The sequence below is a fragment of the Moschus berezovskii genome, chromosome 6 (assembly GCF_049115385.1).
Source record: "Moschus berezovskii isolate FMDL1 chromosome 6, NW_MosBer_1.0, whole genome shotgun sequence".
Classification (NCBI taxonomy): domain Eukaryota; kingdom Metazoa; phylum Chordata; class Mammalia; order Artiodactyla; family Moschidae; genus Moschus; species Moschus berezovskii.
In genome coordinates, this window is record NC_142465.1 from 88,587,218 (window position 1) to 88,602,235 (window position 15,018).

Genomic DNA, 15,018 nt, shown 5'->3' on the forward strand with positions numbered 1-15,018 from the left:
CATTTGGGTGTCATTCTGTATAATTTGTTTTCAGATACCATATTAACTCATCTTCACAAGCTTTCAGGTCATTTTGAAGTTGTACCTTAATGGGATTTTTCCTAGCATGAACATTTTAGTGTTTAAACCAAGCAAAACTCTCTTAAGACAAGGTTATGTGGTTTCCTCATAAAGGCCATTCTTGCTCCCCAAGAAAGTTTGAACTTCAGTCAACTGACACAGTCAGTAAATTGCTGTGAAATATATTTTTTAAAGTGGTATCTTTTCAGAAAAAAATTATGTCTCCTGGAGAAAGATTAATGATATTGGTCTATAGACGAGAATGCTCAGGGTTAGATTTATTTTCTTCAGCTACACGGAGGGCTTCATGGGAAAATATGTCTGGTGACTAGTTATCCAAGTTTAAAGAGAATAAAGAAGAAATTCAAGGCTTCAGTTAAAGCAAGAGAGCCATAAGTTTAATAGCAGGAGGAACTCAGCTGCAACAGTCAACTGATAACAGCAAACTCATTGGATTTTCATTTGCCTAAAAGTAGGACTGGCTGAGAGGTTCTCTTGCAGTCTTACAGACCTAGATGAATGACAGAAAGCACAATTATATGGGTAAACGTGGAAGTGATTTTTCTCAAGTTAAAACAAAAAAGGGAGGATTTGACACCATTGCATGCAAGATGATCAAATGAGATGGCAACAGTTACCCAAAAGGCAAATGAGGTGATGAACAAAAGGACTGGCCAGTGATACGTCACACAAAAGAAGAACAAAGGTTCAAACAAACTGACATGTACCGCGAATATTTGCTTGTTCACTCACTCATTCAACAATATGTACTGTGTTGCTACTACATGCCAAATATTGCTCTAGGTACGTGAACAAAATACAGATCCTTGTCTTTGTGGAGTTTACATGCTTTTAGAGGGACAGAAAAAACAAGTAATAAACATAAGTGAAAGTGTTAGTCAGTCATGTCTGATTCTTTGCAACCCCATGGGACTGTAGCCACCAGACTCCTCTGTCCATGGGATTCTCCAGGCAAGAACAGTGGAGTGGGTTGCCATTACCTTCTCCAGGGGATCTTCCCGACCCAGGGATCAAACCTGGGTCTCCCACATTGTAGGCAGATTCTTTACTGTCTGAGCTACCAGAGAAGCCCCATAAATAAACATAAAATGTAAGTAAATCATAAAGTATTTTAAGGCAAGAAAAAATAGAGCAGATTAAGAGCGGCTGTTGCAGAGCCAAACTTTGGTTCGCTTGCCCGTGTATAATAAAGCCAGTCTACTGACCCCAGTTTGCGGTGAGAGAAAGTGCAGCATTTATTATAGGGCATCAAGCAAGAAGTCCAGACAAAGGTGAAGGTGACAGTTGCTCAGTCATGTCTGACTCTTTGCGACGCTATGGACTGTAGCCCACCAGGCTTCTCTGTCCATGGAATTCTCCAGGCAAGAAGACTGGAGTGGGTAGCCATTTCCTTCTCCAGGGCATCTTCCAAATCCAGGGGTCAAACTAGGGTGTCCTGCATTGCAGGCAGATTCTTTACCACTGAGCAATCAGGTAAGCCCAGAGTCCAGATAGCTAGTGCTCAAAACTCTCAAACACCCTGATGGATTTCATCAAAGTATTTTTAAAAGCTAGGTGAGGGAGAGAGAGTCCCAGGGCATGTGATCAGCTCATGCACTTCTCTAATTGGCTGACAGTGAGGTAATGAGGTGGTGTCACGGGGGTTAACATTATTAATCCCTAGGTGCCAGTCAGTCTAGGGGCTATGTATACATTGGCATCAAGTAGTTAATTTCTTCCATTTGGTGGTGGTTCTAGCATTTGTAGAAAAACACAGGAAATGAACATCAGATACTGTTATCTAGGTACTTCAGAGAAGAGCTAAAGCAGAGGATTTGGAGGAGCAGTCTGTCCCAGGAAGGCCCCATACCTGCTCGGGTACAGGATTAGGAACACAGGGATGCACACTGAGCTGGAGATTTAGAGTGGTCAGGGAAGGCCTCACTGAGAACAAAGATTTGATCAAAGACTTACAGAAGACAGGGAGTGAGCCTGATGGTTGTCATTGGGGAAGACTGTTCCAGGATGATGGAAGAGCTAAGGGTTCGAAGGCCCAAAGCACTTGATAAGTTCCAGGAACAGCGTGGAAGCCACGTGGCTGGGAGTGAGGGAAGAGAAAAAGGAGGAAATTGAAGTTAAGAAGGGTGAAAATAAACCATGAAGGGCTCTGTAGACTTTGCTAAAATACTCTGAATTTTACTGTGAGTGAAACAAGAGCCATAGCAAGGGTTTAAGCAGAAGAGTGATGGGATATGACTTTATTTTAAAATGCTCTCTCAGACCGCTGTGTTGGGAATAGGCTGAAGATGGGAAGAACAGAGCAGAGCAATCTTCCCGAGGTACTTGCTATAAGACTATAGATGGGGCTTCCCTGGTGGCTCAGTGGTGGAGAGTCCACCTGCCAGTGGAGGAGACATGCGATTCAATCCCTGATCTAGGAGGATCCCACATGCCGTGGAGCACCTAAGCCTGTGTGCCACAACTACCAAGCCTGTACTCTAGAGCCTGGGAGCCACCACTATTGAGCCCATGCGAGGCAACTATAGAAGCCTGTGCACCTTAGAGCCTTTGCTCGCAACAAGAGAAGCCACTGCATTGAGAAGCCCATACACCACAACTAGAGAGTAGTCACCCAACTCCACAACTAAACAGCCTTCACAGCAAGGAAGACCCAGCGCACCCAAAAATAATAAATAAAGACTAGAGATGGCAGTAGCTCTGACCAGGGTGGCAACAGTAGATGTAATAAGTGAGGAGGAACCAAGCAGGTTATAAAGAAGGAAGAAAAATGGTGAAAGAGCTGCCATTGACAAGCTCTACTTATACAGAAAAAATTCACACATTCCTTTCTCTTATCAAGGAGACAAACCACGGTATGTTTATGTTGAATGTTGCTGCTTGCATAAATTCTCAAAATGACTGACAGCATTTGATGTAAAGATGGGCTTGCTCTGACAGTAATTGTAGAATAGCAGAGTAATTTCTCATACCACCTAACACAATGATGTCATTTGTGTTTAGATGGCAGTGATTAGTTGGGTCTGCAAACAAAGTAAATTGACTTCAAATTGGAAATAAAAATAAAGAATACACTTGAAAGTATAAAAAAAAAAACACATGAAGGGGCAGGGGGGAATTAGAAATATAAAACGAGTGTCCATGTGTACACTATATTGGGAGGACAGGGTAGACAATGTCATGTCCATAGTATGAGAACAATCTTTCAACAGCATTCAACTAGGACTCACAGCACCTGGCTTTCAAGGGGCCACTATGTGATAGTGAGCAAATCAGAGTTTCCTAGACATAACCACTAAATGAGATCCTAGTGGTCTTCTTTGGGAGCAGACCTTCCTTCTGGGCTCCTCAGTCCAGGAGCTATGTGTTTAGCAACCTTCCATCTCTGCCTCTTCTGGTTACAGAAAGAATTGCTAGCGCCTGTTAGAGTCAATGAGCATTGTCAGAGGGACTTTCTGCCAGTCTGTGGTGCAGGTGTAAGAAGCTCTGTCATTCAGAGCTTAAAGGCACTACAACTAAGCCATCAAGCGGTCTCCATCCTGGCCAGTTTGTTGCCCAGGGATGTTAGGTGTGGCCAGAAAGGTTATGTGTCTGTTTAGACAACCCGGGCAGGGCAGGCTCCTAGATGGGGAAGAGGAGGTCTAGAACAGGAAGTAGGTAAGAATGTACAAATACAGAAGCTCAGTCACTCAGTCGTGTCCAACTCTTTGTGACCCCATAGAACATAGCCCACCAGGCTCCTCTGTCCATGGGATTCTCCAGGCAAGAATACTGGAGTGGGTTGTCATGTCTTCTTCCAGGGGATCTTCCTGACCCAGGGATCAAACTCACATCTCCTGCATCTCCTGCCGTGGCAGAAAGATTCTTTACTACTAGCACCACCTGGAAAGCCCCACAAATACCGAATAATTAAAAACAAAAGGAAGGAAGAAAGACAGAGTGAGAGGAAGGAAAGGAGGAAAAGAGCAAAAATGAAAGAAGAAAAGAAACGACAAAAGTGAGGGAGGGAAGGAGGAAATACAGCGAGGTGGGAAAGAGACTGAATGGTGAACAGGGGTTAGCAGTTAAGAGTCTAGAGATCTTCTCTCTCATCAAGCTACACTGGTTAATATCCCACTTCTGTCTTCTGTTACGTTACAACAAACAAGTTCTTTACCATCTAAAACAAAACTTCTCCAATTCTAATTGCCCTGGATTTGAGATTTTGAGCAAAGAAAAAAGATTAATACCCCTTTATCACAGCTCAGAAGGTAGATAATGAGATTTGTGTGCTTTTTCTTATAAAAATATTTTGAATTCTGAACAAATCATGTCAAAAGGAGAAATGATCAAGCACATCATCCATCTGGACTCATAAAATAGCTGATTCTTCATGAAGAGCCTGGATAGTGGTCAAGGCATTGATTTTTGTCCTCTACGTTGGGGTTGCCATGCTGTTAATGAGCCACTTAGTCTTACTGATACCAGGGAATATTTACTTTATCCAAATGGAATGAAGCAGGGATGCAGAATATAACCACAGAGTGTCTACAGACATTCAACAGAAAACTTTAAAATCACTTGGGCCATAATTTCTAGTGTCTTCTATTCATCCTAGTTCAGAAATTGGGAAAAGAGAGCTGGGCATTTTCTTTGACTTCCTTAAAGAAGAACAGAATTGGTTATCTGAACAGTCCAAGAGTGTCAGCATGAATTGGTAATTGTGAATATATCCAACATAAACTCATTCTATGGCTGAAATGAGTTGATTCTATTCTTAATACTCAGACAAGTTTAAGAGTGAAACAAAGACTTCAGGGTCAGGGTGAGGGGTAGGGGTTGGGGGATGGCTGTAGTGTGCATTTCCCAGTTGTCAATTTACATCTGTGAATGACTTTTAGCTGGCCATCAAAGAATTGCTTTCCAGAGGATAACTGTATCCTGGATGGCTGCAAACAAAAGGATCTGCTGTCAAATCCTCAGTCACTTTGTGAAGTCAGTGTCCACCTTTATTAATTATTAGCCCATACAGGGTTAAGGTTCTATATGCATCCACACCTGGAAAATACTACCCTACCAAACACAGCATGAACAAGACTACACTGAATGTCATTTTCATCTAGAAACCAACGTTGCTTTTATTAAAAACTAGATAAGTTTTTAAAAAGTGCTACCTGTACGGCACAAAGAGCTCAGCTCAAAAATATTTCCCGCATAATCTGAATCTCCAAATTCACCATTAGAAACATATTGCTTTACATGACAACTGGTTCATGTACTAATCACACTTGATTTAGGGTCTGACACCTAGAGTCTAAAACTTAGGCACCACGGGCAAGTCCTCAAACTCTATGGGCCACAGTTTCCTTCTATGCAAAGTGGTGATAATTAAACCTAACCCACCAGCTTTGCAGGGTTGTTTTTCGTCCACAGCTATGTGGCTCCTGATCCTATCTATACAGTAACCACACTTCCTGTCAAACACCTCTAGAGAATGCATCTTCCTGAGCTCCTCTCTGTTTATCCCTTTTTTAAATGATTGTTTTCTGTGACATATCTGTTGCAGTCAGCAGCAGTATGTCAATTGTCTGGGATCTCTTTCTTGTCACTGTTTGGGGTTTCTTGAAATCGCATGTTGAGCATCTCTGAACATCTCATGCGATGACCCATGTTGGCCTTTCTGAGCCACTCTGTTGCTTTGTTTGTCACTCAGAGCCTTGAAGAGAGACCTCTTTGGCCAAAGGAAAAAACAGGTGGTGTGAGCCTAATTATCACCTTGTGGTCCTCCCTTTCTCATTTCCTTTTTTCGTCTTTCTAGTCATGCTTTATTTGCATGTTTGCGCCACCATTCGAAGGAGATGCCATTTCTGCTCTCTCACACCCAGCCTCAGCACTTCCTTTCCCAAGGCAGCTGTTCAAATGGAAATACTGTGGGCTTTCTAATGCAGTCGACAGCGGTTCTAATCCTGGCTCTGGTATTTACGAACTCAGTGATTAACGGTGACTTCTGCACTTCCATCTCCTCATCTGTGTGAACGGAAATCACGTCTATTTCAAGAGTTCTTGGGTGATGAAAGGACATTATATATGTGCTCCTGAGTTTGCAAGATGATCAATAAATATGAATTCTTTTACTCCTTTAGAAACATTTTCCTCTTTGCTGTGTCTTACTTTCATTTCAAAATTCTTTAACATCAAAGTTCTTTGTATTTCCCCTTCCCAGTCCTTTCCGGAGATTCATCATCTCTCAGCTGGGCAGAACAGTTAAGCACCCGAGTCATTGTCTCAGAGAGCCTAGATGTGAAACTCAGACCTCCTGTCTCCAAGACCCATCTCCACAATGTTACCAAGTTACCCCATTAAGTGGGGTTAACCAAAGACTCATCTTATGGGTGGCTGTCATTCAATGTGGCGGTACATGTAAAAAGCTTGCCATGGTGGGCTTCACGTGTCATAAGTACCTGGTTCCTATTAGCGCTAATCTTTGTCCAGTTCCCCTGGTTGCTCAGCTGGTAAAGAATCTGCCTGCAATGCAATGAGGGAGACCTGGGTTCGATCTCTGGCTTGGGAAGATCTTTGTCCCCCTGATTCATTATTAAATCTTGCTCTTTCCTTTACATTCATCATGAATGATCTGCTTTCCTGTTCTCCTAACCTCAGATTTCCTCTTATAGATTAACTCTTCCCCTTTCTGCCAAATCACTCTCTCGCCTACACACCTATTTCAAAGCCATTTAAGGGGCATTAGTCTATTACTGATGGGCCAGGAGATACTTTCTTAAACGTTAAGGTATTTTTCCTTTCAGGTTTTAAAATTGTATGCTATAGCCATTTAGGGATAAAGTCTGGGTCATTTTTACATCGTTAAGGCTTGTTTATCTCTCATTTTTTTCTCTACCCCAAACCATCCCCTTCTATTTCAGACACCTGCTCCTATTCCCTACATCTGTGGCCCTCTCTTCCCTGTTCACAATTATTTCTTCTTTTTCTCCACTTATCTGGTGATTCACCTCTCCCTGGTCAATCTGAACTAGGAACTTTAATTCATGATTCTCTCTCTATTATTTGACCTACCCAATATAAGAATGAACAGAGGTTACCCAGTGACCTGGCCTCATATGATGAACCATCATTCGTTCAAAATGAGCCCGCAGCCAAGTTGTTCTGCTTCAATGGTCTTAGAACACGGTTTTGCTTTTTTCTCTAAAAAATTGATATTCAGAAGTGAAGAATAGAGATTCTCCAATATTTTAATAAGTATCCAGATATCATTCCTAATAAAATTTTCCATCTATGAAAACTGATTTATTCCTGATTTATTCCTCTGTCATTCTACTGTCATGAGCAACCATCTCATTACACATTTACCATCACGGTGCCCAACCTCCAGGCCCAAACTCCACTTCTTCCTAAGGCCCAGGATCTGCTATGACTCTGTGTTGCTGGTTCCAGTTCTACTGTGCTCTAGACGCTCTCCTTCTCTTTAATCTGCTTGCTGATAATATGCAAACAAACAGCACTCTATAGCTTCTAGTCATTGAACTCGTACTAGGTACCACATTCTGAACTAAAATGTTTCCTTACTCTATCTCAATTAATTCGCATAGGAACCATTTTTATTCTTATGTTACAAATTAGAAAACTCAGAGTTTAACACCCACCGAGGAAAACATTACAGTTCCTCCCACTTAACATATTGCATAGTTGAGACATAAAAAAGGCAAAGTAATTTGCATGAGTTCATGGGAATAAGGTAACAAGACAGACAGTGGTAACGTGGAGAGTGGGGGCTACTTTAGATAAAACCATCAGGGAAGACTCTCCTAGGATATTATATCAGTTGCTGCTGCTGCTGCTAAGTCACTTCAGTCGTGTCTGACTCTGTGCGACCCCATAGACGGCAGCCCACCAGGCTCCGCCATCCCTGGGATTCTCCAGGCAAGAACACTGGAGTGGGTTGCCATTTCCTTCTCCAATAAGTGAAAGTGAAAGTGAAATCGCTCAGTCTTGTCCGACTAGTAGGGACCCCATGGACTGTAGCCCACCAGGCTTCTCCATCCATGGGATTTTCCAGGCAAGAGTACTGGAGTGGCTTGCCATTGCCTTCTCCAATTATATCAGTTAGAGTTTTCCAAAGAAACAAGAACAATACAGGAGATATATAGATAGACGGACAGATGATAAAGAGATTTATTATAAGGTATTGACTCATGTATGGGCTTCTCTGGTGGCTCAGATGATAAAGAATCCACCTGCAATGCAGGAGACCTGGGTTCGATCCCTGGGTTGGGTAGATCCCCTGGAGGAGGGTATGGCAATCCACTTCAGTATTCTTGCCTGGAGAATCCCCATGGACAGAGGAACCTGGCGGGCTAGAGTCCATGGGATCACAAAGAGTTGGACACAACTGTGCAACTAAGGATACACATACACATTAAGCCATACTTAAAACAATAATGACGTCATAACTCCACCTAACATGATGTACCTATCCTGCATGCAACCTATAACATCCTAATCTCTTCCTCTGAAGAAGAGGTGAAGTTCTGAGTCTTGTTGACTCTTCTCTTTACTTTCTCATAACTGAAATATTATGATACAAATTAACAACACTTAAAAAGACTATGATATAAAACCAATATATCTTATGTCACATGATAAGGAAATGAGAGGGAAATAAAGATATTTGATACACACACCTATTCATAACTGAGGAAATACTCTTTATAAAATAGTCCTCATTTCTGTGACTGGTCACAGGGTATTTATAACTACTACCTTCTTCCATTACCCACTCCATATTCCCCTTGCCTTCAGTAAGCAACAAGCAAAGTGAACAGCTAGGAGCACTGCTCAAAGTTCTGCTCCCTGAGAAGATTTCCCACCACCACTCTCCTTCAGGGAAGGCACAGAAAGGAGCTGTAGTGCCCCAGCTACCCACCTTTAGGTTCTGGCTGCATAACATGCAAAACCATCTATACACCAGGCCTGCGTCTTCTCTCTTCCTCTAGCAACTCATTTTCAGGAAGGCCCCATCAGGTCTCACGTACAGTCTAGGAAAGAGAAGCCAGTGCAGAAGGAGTGGGGACCGTGGGAAGTTGGGCCACTTCTTCATTAAACATACTGATGTCTCCAGAGCCTGCTCAGACCTGATCAGAGGTACTAACATTCCAACTGAGGATGCAGTGCTGCTGTGCATGTCTGATTTTATGACTTGGTGGATCAGACAACACCCTGTTCATGATGGGCAGCTCAGGTTGCCTGGTAACTTGGTGGCCCATGGTTAACTGTTCAGTCTCTACTAAGTCCCAGCAGCAGGTCAAAAACTGGTTCTCAAAAGGAGAGTAATTATCTACAGGGAGTGAAAGGGCTTTGTTCTAAAGTCGCAAGGGCCCACACTGTGATTCTCCTATATAAAAGTGAAAGGTACATATGACTCTTTGTGATCCCATGGACTGTAGCTGCCAGGCTTTGCTATCCATGGAATTCTCCAGGCAAGAATACTGGAGTGGGCTGCCATGCCCTTCTCCAGGGGATCTTCCCGACCCAGGGATTGAATCTGGGTCTCCCACATTGTGGGCAGATTCTTTACCATCTGAGCCACTCCTACAGAGGCTGCCAAATGCTCCAACAGCATCCCTCTCTGCCTCTGACACCTGAAGGACCACTAGATCTCCTGGGTCACATGGTCCAAGTGGCAGAGCAGCTTGCACAACAGCCCAGACCTGTGGCAGAGTCTTCTCTTTTTCTTGGTCCCATCAAAACTCACAGCTATTTGATCCCTGGATTGGGAAGATCCCCTGGAGAAGGGAAAGGCTACCCACTCCAGTATTCTGGTCTGGAGAATTCCATGGACTGAATAGTCCATGGGGTTGCCAAGAGTTGTACACGACTGAGTGACTTTCACTTTCACTTTCTTTCAGATCACTCAGTAAATGGGCCATAGTAACACACCCCAAATGAGGACTATGTTGCCCCCCAAATCCAAAGAAACTCAATAGGTACCATGCCTCTTTCTTGGTGGTAGGAGGGCCTGGGTGCAACTATTTATCCTTCACCTTAGAAAAAATCTCCCTACAAGCCCCACCCCACCAGACCCCTGGAAATCTCACCAAGGTAGAAGATGTCTGAATTTTTGTCAGATTTATATTTGTCTGAAATTTTGTCAAATGTCCCACCCTCTGGTGTGCAAACATCATTACTGATAAGCCTAGAGTAGTTGCTACTTCTTTCTCACTAGGTTAAACTAACATAAAGTCCTCAATTTAATGGATCAATGTGGTAACTTGTGGGAAAAAAAGGTGATGCAGATCCACATAAACTATCTTGTATCTCATCTTATAAGGACACTAATCCCATTCATGGGGCTAATTATTTCCCAAAGGCCCCATCTCAAAATACCATTATGATAGAGATTAGGCTCCAACATATGTGAACCGTGAACTTCCAGATGTTCAAGCTGGTTTTGGAAAAGGCAGGGGAACCAGAGATCAAATTGCCAACATCCGCTGGATCATCGAAAAGGCAAGAGAGTACCAGAAAACATCTATTTCTGCTTTATTGACTATGCCAAAACCTTTGACTGTGTGGATCACAATAAACTGTGGAAAATTCTGAAAGAGATGGGAATACCAGACCACCTGACCTGCCTGTTGAGAAATCTGTATGCAGGTCAGGAAGCAACAGTTAGAACTGGACATGGAAAAATAGACTGGTTCCAAATAGGGAAAGGAGTACGTCAAGGCGTATATTGTCACCCTGCTTATTTAACTTATATGCAGAGTACATCATGAGAAACACTGGGCTGGAGGAAACACAAGATGGAATCAAAATGGCCGGGAGAAATATCAATAACCTCAGATACAAAGATGACACCACCCTTATGGCAGAAAGTGAAGAACTAAAGAGCCTCTTGATGAAAATGAAAGAGGAGAGTGAAAAGGTTGGCTTACAGCTCAACATTCAGAAAACTAAGGTCATGGCATCCAGTCCCATCACTTCATGGCAAATAGATGGGGAAACAGTGGAAACAGTGTCAGACTTTATTTTTGGGGGCTCCAAAATCACTGCAGATGGTGACTGCAGCCATGAAATTAAAAGACGCTTACTCCTTGGAAGGAAAGTTATGACCAACCTAGACAGCATATTAAAAAGCAGAGACATTACTTTGTCAACAAAGGTCTGTCTAGTAAGGCTATGGTTTTTCCAGTAGTCATGTGTGGATATGAGATTTGTACTGTAAAGAAAGCTGAGCACTGAACAATTGATGATGCTTTTGAACTGTGGTGTTGGAGAAGACTCTTGAGAGGTCCCTTGGACTGCAATGAGATCCAATCAGTCCATCCTAAAAGAAATCAGTCCTGGGTGTTCATTGGGAGGACTGATGTTGAAGCTTAAATTCCAATCCTTTGGCCACCTGATGCAAAGATCTGACTCATTTAAAAAAAAAACCCTGATGCTTGGAAAGATTGAGGACAGGAGGAGAAGGGGATGACAGAGGATGAGATGGCTGGATGGCATCACCGACTCAACGGACATGGGTTTGGGTAGACTCCAGGAGTTGGTGATAGACAGGGAGGCCTAGCATGCTGTGGGTCATGGGGTGGGAGAGTCAGACACGACTGAGCAACTGAACTGAACTGAACTGAGTGACTTCACAGAAACCTAATAAGAAGGAATTAGGCCTGGAATTCTGTGAAGGGAGAAATAGCATTTCCAGCAGAGGGAACAAGTGCCAAGACCCTGAGATCAACTATGTTTTAGAAAAAGAAGGCCAGTGTGGCTGGAATATAGTGCTTGAGTAGACCAATGGGTAAGATGAAGTTGTAAGAGAGGCTGTAGCCAGATGATGTAGGGTTTTATTGGGCATAGTAAGAGCTTGGGTTTTCTTCTAAAGACAATGAGAGTGTTGAAGACGGGAAGTGACACTGCTATGATGTGATGTACATTTTAATAGCATGTCTCTGGCTACTGTATGGAGAATGATCTGCAGATTAAAGTGGAGGCAGAGAGAGCAGAGAGGAGGACATTGCAGGAACACAGATGAGATGTGTTGGTGATGAGAAGTGTGATGGGAAGGAAGTGATTCAAAGTTTGTTTCAGAAGGAGAGTTAATATGATTTGGTATCGGACTAAAGGAGAATGATAAAAGAATTAGATGGATCATTTATAATTTACTCTGATTTTGACCTGACACAGTGACTTGTGGGAGTCAATTCTTAAATTTTTAGGAATTCTATAAGCCAGTTGTTAAACATAGCCACTATTAAAAATTAAATTGTATAAATTTATAATTATATTAAAATTTTAATGTTTTAAACTCTCAAAAATTCACCACTTCCTAAATATTTTACTTGCACGACATGCTTACTATATCTAGGATCGTGCAGTCATTTATGGCTACATATCTGTTTTGTGGAAACAGTACATAATGATGAACTGTGTCTCTTCTTGTCTACATTCACTGACGTCACATAGGTAGCTTGAAATCAGCCACGATCAAAGTATTTACACCATGGAAACTGTAAACACTATAATCAGGGCGTGACTTATTGTTCTGTTGATTGTCTAGACTCACAAAAATGACCGGGGAGATGTAAACCATGCCAATTAGACCAGTGTGTTGTGTCTTTAGTCACTGAATTATGAATAGCATAAAATATTGAGAAAATGGTCTTCCAGTATACAGAAGTACCTGATGCAGCACTTCTTTCAATTCAGAGACTTAAGTATTACCCTCAGAAAACGAAGATCATGGCATCTGGTCCCATCACTTCATGGGAAATAGATGGGGAAACAGTGGAAACAGTGTCAAACTTTATTTTTTTGGGCTCCAAAATCACTGCAGATGCTGATTGCAGCCAGGAAATTAAAAGACGCTTACTCCTTGGAAGGAAAGTTATGACCAACCTAGATAGCATATTAAAAAGCAGAGACATTACTTTGCCAACCAAGGTCCATCTAGTCAAGGCTATGGTTTTTCCTGTGGTCATGTATGGATGTGAGAATTGGACTGTGAAGAAAGCTGATCGCCGAAGAATTGATGCTTTTGAACTGTGGTGCTGGAGAAGACTCTTGAGAGTCCCTTGGACTGCAAGGAGATCCAACCAGTCCATTCTAAAAGAGATCAATCCTGGGTGTTCATTGGAAGGACTAAAACTGAAACTCCAATACTTTGGCCACCTCATGCAACGAGTTGACTCACTGGAAAAGAGTCTCATGCTAGGAGGAATTGGGGGTGGGAGGAGATGGGGACGACAGAGAATGAGATGGCTGGATGGCATCACCGACTCGATGGACATGAGTTTGAGTGAACTCCGGGAGTTGGTGATGGACAGGGAGGCCTGGCATGCTGTGATTCATGGGGTCGCAAAGAGTCAGTCACGACTGAGCGACTGAACTGAACTGGACTGAACTGAACTGAACTGTAGTATTACCCAAAAGCAATACATTGTTGCATTGGATGAGAAAACATCTAGCTATTTTGTTTTTATTTTCTTTCAGGCAAGGTACATAAGGAAGATTAGATCAGATATGGACAAAATTTTAAAAGATATTTATTTTCTTCATGTCTGAGTATGTTAGTGAATTTGCTGTCACACTACAAGCAATTTGTAATAGACCCCTTTGGGTCATGTGGACCCTTTAAGCAAGCTAAAGTCTGGATCTTGTAATTCACAGATATGTTAGATGCTCTGTGTGAGCTAAATTGCAAGGTCCATGAGAGCAGGGAGATTTGTCTGTTCACCAATGTAACCTGAGAACTTTGAACAACTCCCAATACACACTAGGCATTTAATAAATATGTGTTGAATTTTCTAAATGTGACAGTGAAAGTTTATATGAAAAGTATAAACTTTATTATATATATATATATATATATATATATATATATATATAATATAAACTTCTCCAAACAGAAATTTAGAGACTCAATTGAGGATTTTAAGAAGCAGTCGTGCTGGGTAACAGCAAGAGAAAAATTAACACAATGTATGTGACTATTTTTTCACAGTCGAGAAGAGATCTAAATAGGAAAATAATGTAAATACAAATCTAAATATCCCAGATGGAACTTTTTTCCCCTTCACTTTCTCTCTGGGCTCTCTTCTAACACCTCCAAAAGGATTTGGTAATGTTCGATGGTTTTACTTGGGTATTCTAACAAAAGCTGATCTCATGCTGGCATTACAGTACGATTGTTTTACTCAACAGACCTGTTCAAAAGACAAATAGGCGCTTAAAAGTTCTCTGAGAGAACAGTCCTGGAGATTTTTAAATATATAATAGCCCCTTTATTTCTAAGTCCCACCTGAAAACCCCACCAAGATTTGTCTTTCCAGTACCTGAAACACAATGAAGATGAATTTCTGTATCTTCACAAATTGTGGAAATGATTGCTACAGCAAATCATTTCTTAACCACTGTTCACACTGGCCAATGAATAGCATTCTTGAGTCCTCTAGTAACAGAGCCAAACAAGTGACTTCAGACTTCAAATCCCAGGGGTGATTTTGGCCTGGCTCTGACTTTCCCAGAGGCAAAACTATCCTCATGCAGAACACATCACAAATCCCAATGATGCCTCTCTTTCCAGGTTTTAAGAAGGGTCTTAGGAAACAAAGCCCATGCTTCCTTCCAAAATCCGCTTGCATTCACAGCTCTGGGCCTTATGCTCATTTATTACAAAATGTCCTCGGCTCAGGGTCTCAACAATCTCCCTTAAGACTTTTTTTTCAGTAGGTAAGTAGGTTATAATAATTTTGATGACTCCCCAAATTAAAAATGTACAGGGATTTGCACACAAAGAAAATATGTAGCTTTTCTCTTGACTTTTTTTTTTTTAAACTAGGACACATAAACAACACTTTATGAAGCATATTTAAACTCTGTGCATAGGACAAAGAAACAACTTAGTCATTCCTGGGAAGATAAAATCATTAGCTTAAAATCAGTTTTATA

General features: G+C 41.8%; 1 protein-coding gene across 3 annotated transcripts in view; it reads right to left on the bottom strand.

Annotated features, from left to right (window-relative positions):
• SSPN (sarcospan) overlaps positions 1–15,018 on the bottom strand; it is a 142,694-nt gene that overhangs the window by 99,770 nt on the left and 27,906 nt on the right. The window contains exon 1 of one of the 3 annotated variants that reach the window (XM_088837265.1): positions 8,999–9,107. The exons of the other annotated variants lie outside the window; for them this stretch is intronic. The gene's annotated coding sequence lies outside the window, so the exon portion shown is untranslated. Of the gene's footprint in view, positions 1–8,998; positions 9,108–15,018 lie in introns of those variants that run through there. 3 annotated transcript variants of the gene reach the window in all.